The sequence below is a fragment of the Amphimedon queenslandica genome, unplaced genomic scaffold, assembly GCF_000090795.2.
Source record: "Amphimedon queenslandica unplaced genomic scaffold, v1.1 AMPQUscaffold_13288, whole genome shotgun sequence".
Taxonomy (NCBI): Eukaryota; Metazoa; Porifera; class Demospongiae; order Haplosclerida; family Niphatidae; genus Amphimedon; species Amphimedon queenslandica.
Genome location: NW_003546476.1, coordinates 47242 through 51924, shown reverse-complemented (window position 1 = coordinate 51924; position 4683 = coordinate 47242). Strand labels below are relative to the sequence as shown.

The following is a 4683-nucleotide window of genomic DNA, read 5'->3' as shown; positions in this document are numbered from 1 at the left end:
GTGTGATGTAAAAGGTACCACTACTAATCCAGACTAAGTTACATGTACTGTGTTGGATTTTCTAGGCTAGGAACCATTACAAAGGATCATTGTTATTGTAACAGCTTTGATGAACACAATTATTAGTAATTATTGTGATATCAAAATGAGATATTGTGCTGGTAAAACAACATTCAATATTTCCACCCTTAAGTACTTATTAACAACACACGTACATGTCAAGATTGCGTATTATTCAGTATACTATTACAAGATGCATAAACAGCTATAAGGATTATTATAATACCACATTGCAAGTTAGCTTAGACTGCATGATTGATGGCTGCTTGTAAATCTTATGCACACAGACACAAACCATATGGTGCACAGACACAACACCCTGGGGCAATAGTAATGATTACAGGGTACTAAGTAAAGTAGCATAATAGTAAAAGCAAGAGTTTTTGTGAACATCAGGAAGTAATTCAGTATAATGTAATTCCCATAATACAACACAGACTGGTATTACATGTATAGCAATATGCTATGAGTGACAACAACAAGTATGGCTGGAAACAACTAATCAATGCAGAGGCTTTTCATCCTGTGCCCAATGACTGATGCCTTTCTAAAAAACTTCATGCCGGTAAAAAAATCCAATGCACAGACACCTTAAAACCACTTAAATTACAACATTATTTTTTATTAATAACAATGGCTTATTGTAATAGTAACAGTAATATGCTTTACTGCAATAATAATAATAATAATAATAATAATAATAATAATAATAATAATAATAATAATAATAATAATTATCATTATTATTTCAACTGTAAAAACATAGTATGCGTGGACAAGGACTAAAGGCCTCCATACACTAGGCAACATGTTGCTAGCAACCAAGCAACATGTTGCCAAAAATAGAACAGCCTTCTATTTCTGGCAACATGTTGCTTACAAGATCAAAGTAACCACAAAGTTGCCAGCAACATGTTGCCTAGTGTATGGAGGCCTTAAGGAACAATATCAAACTAGTCCTCGCCTACGCAAAGCTGGGCGAGGCCAAGTAATAGATTATATATATTCAGTAATTGACTACTGGATAATGTTTATATACATGTAAGCCTACTAGATACTAACTAGTACTCCATCCACTTCGTGATTTAAAAAACCATGATCCACTGAGCTGCCTTTCTTGATGTTTCAGGCTTTCAGCCTCCTGAGCGAGCTCCTGAGTGAGCCTCCATAGCTCCTTGACATCCCTCCCCCTTATTCATTAATCATTAATTAAGCTAAACTACTTATTATTCATAGTGTCTATCCCTAAGGATAGCTTCCAGGAACAGTTACACCTAACTCCGGACAACTATCCAGGAACAATAGGATAACCGGGTGCTGCAGCTAGCTAGCAGCAGTGCAGCAAATATGCTGGAGCTCTTTGTCTAAAAAACAAAAAAATTCTCTGTCTGTCTCAAAACATTCACTAAGTTTTAATAAATCTAGTACATGCTGAAGCTTCTTCTCTGTCTCAAAACTTTCACCAATTATTTTCTCTTAATTTATTGAAACTGTTACATACAGATTGTGTCGAGGGTACGCACTTTAGTGCTCTCGTTACCCGAGCCCACGCGTAGGCGTGGAAGCGAGGGTAAAGCAGTCGTCCTGTGTGTGTGTGTGTGTGTTCGCTTGGCCTCCACTTTTGAGCTGACACTGCTTTCTTGTCTAGTCCTGGAGAGTCTTATAATCAACACTGGCTCTAGAAAAAGTTATTCTCCGTCTTGGGAATGCTATACTTTTCTTTTCCGTGGAGTAAGAAGCTGGCAAAGTCGCCAAACGTAGGTCGGTTCCCCGACAACTTTTTCATAGTGTGAGCAAAAGAGCAACTGGGCAGATAAAACAATAAAGCAAAGCCTCATCTTTCATTAATATGAGAGGAATTGCTCTAATCATCTTCGTTTTAAAGATATGGTAGCCCAAAAATTCACACTTTTGTGAGTTTACACGAGGCTCTCTTCTCCCGAAGTAGCGGCCAGAGTCTTTAAACATCAGGGGCTCAATAGACGTTTGTATGCAACAAATAGAGCCTAACAAATGTATGCTAAACTGTTTAAAAGTCAAGAAAAACTAAAGCTTTCTTCACCACTTAGAGCCATGTGCCACCATTACTGTGTGTGCGGGTGGAGCATGGCTTGATTGAGCCACACCTTCATTGCAGCCACACCTTTACATTGCTGCAGCAGTGCAGCAAGCATGCTGGAGCTTCTTCTCTGTCTAAAAAACAAAAAATTCACTGTCTCAAAACATTCACTGTGAATAAAATTCACTTGATAAGGGATCCATAGCAGTTTAAATGAATTTGTACTGTTAATGGAAATCTATGCACAAACTAGCTTGAAAATTCATGACTTTTAATAGCATCAAATAAGGAATGGAGCAAATTCTATAAGGCTATAAAACTTCCATATGCCCGCAATGCCATTACAAAAATAGTGTGCATTAATGTTATTGAAGATTGCATTTTTCTGCTGGCCAACTCAAATAGATACTGTATATGAAAAGCAAACTGTAATTACCCCATCAAAATGCTTTATAGTCTTATTGAAACAATAATCAGTAATAAAGATCTAACTGTCATGAAAATTACTAGTATTAAATAGGCAAAAATAATATTAGGCAGCAAAAATGATTAAGTTTTTATCAAAGACTCAAATAGTCTGAAACAGAGCTGATAAACATTCCTTCCTGGTGCATAAATACATTTTTGCAGACAGATCCGTAAAGTTTCAGTACAGATCCGCGATCGCTCCGCGTTGATCCGCACCCATCCGCATTTCATTCTGATCCGCGTGGATCCGCACTTCAGGCTGGCCCCTAAAATGTAACCGGAAATGCATCAGTTGCCTCCTTAGCGCAGTCGGTTAGCGCGTCAGTCTCATAAACTGAAGGTCGTGAGTTCGAGCCTCACAGGTGGCATTTAATTTTTGTCCTTTCATTTTCTTTCTTGTTCCTTTTCTTTTCGGCCCTACAACAGCGAATTGATATCTGATCCAAATTTCCAAGCCTGATGTCTATTTTAATACTCACGGCCATAACTGATGGCATCACTGTTATATAAATCATGTCTGTTGCTCTGGTTGTATCATCAAAATATATAATACAGGAATGTATCAGGCTGGCGGTACTATGGGATGGGTACAGAGTTGAATCAATTACAGGTAAATAGATTCGGCTAGTTATAGTACAGGGGTTGCATGTCACTTGTTAAATAGTTATGTACATCAGTGGTGCAAAATTACAGATGCCTTTGCTTGCCCATATAACTTTCATTTGCGTTTGTCTGTCCTATCTATTTATGGTTAACTAAAAATAAAAAAATCAATACTTTCAATACTACAAAAAAACTCAATTTCAAAAAAACAATACTAATAGTGACAACAATGATAACTATATGTGACACAATATGACTAAACCATGTGGAAATTATTATGGCATCCTATAGAGTTGTGACAGAAAAGAATTGTGTACCAAAATTTCTAGTAAAAACTTATACAGGTGATATTTCTTTTTGTATAAAAAACTACACACAAATAATCCAAACTAATTGCATTAAAATGGCTTTTAATTTAAGCTTTTTCTAGCTTATAATTAATCATAACTTGGCACTACAAGGGTCAAATGGTATAGCACAAAAACTTGAAAAGCACTGAAGGAAAGTTATGGAAAGAATAAACCTTAATTTAATTTTGCTGCAGACTGTCTGATTTTGTCATATCAGGCACCATATAATTTTGATAAATTTAAGTTACTATAATATCTATGTATAGCATGAAATTAAGTTAATGTATAAAAGCTATTGCATGTAAAATTAAAGAAATCTCATTTCAGAAAAGTGGAGCAGAAATGCATGCAGACTATTAAAACTCATAAAAATACAATGTAATTAAGAATGATTGATTTATAATAACAGAAATAAGAATAATGAATCAGAGGAAATCATAATGCTGCATTATTGTATAACAACTGCAATGCCAATAAAATATTGATACTGAGCATTACTTCACTGTAAAAACATAACCCAAAAAAATATAGTAATGACCTAACTAGAAGTATTTATTATTTTGAACGTTAAAGTGAAGATGTAGTAGTGATGTTTTGAATGAATAATATGCATGAAGGAGCTGAAATGATTTTTCAATGTACAAAAATGCCTAAACAAAACAAAAATAACGATTAAATCAATTGCATGGTCACAATTTTTATTCTGGCTCTTCAACAAATTCACAAACTAATTTTGACTAAGCAATTCTAGGCTTCAAGAAATTAAACAATAAACTGAGCATTGACTGATTTAGCACCATTAATGTATCCTGAAACAAAAACCAATTCAAATTCATCTATTAAAAGACAAACCATTTGCATGTTGCCACTTCCACAAGCAAAACCTTTGAATCTGTTCATTAAAACATTATTGTCACATCTGCACATGCATGAGATTAGAGTAATGTTATATAGGTTGTACATTACCATATGTCCTTCCTCTTGCTTATATGAACATGTATACAACCATTATACTGGTATTCAAAAACCACTATCAAAACTACCATTTTTTCAAGGTATAAAAGCACACTTGGCTGATGCTATAATTTATAGTGTATGTTTGAAATGTAGCTATATATGCAACTAATTTAGTGTTGTTTTAGT

At 34.8% G+C, this 4683-nt stretch overlaps 1 long non-coding RNA gene and 1 other non-coding gene across 3 annotated transcripts in view; one reads left to right on the top strand and one right to left on the bottom strand.

Annotated features, from left to right (window-relative positions):
• LOC109583683 (uncharacterized) overlaps nt 1-1387 on the bottom strand; it is a 3190-nt gene extending 1803 nt beyond the window's left edge. The window contains exon 1 of one of the 2 annotated variants that reach the window (XR_002185663.1): nt 1123-1387. This is a non-coding gene — a long non-coding RNA (uncharacterized LOC109583683). The remainder of the gene's footprint in view (nt 1-1122) is intronic. The other variant, XR_002185664.1, reaches the window with a different exon arrangement.
• Nucleotides 1388-2881: 1494 nt separating this feature from the next.
• Nucleotides 2882-2955, top strand: Trnam-cau (transfer RNA methionine (anticodon CAU)). Its single transcript has one exon. It is a non-coding gene; the product is annotated as a tRNA-Met (tRNA).
• Nucleotides 2956-4683: the final 1728 nt, after the last annotated feature.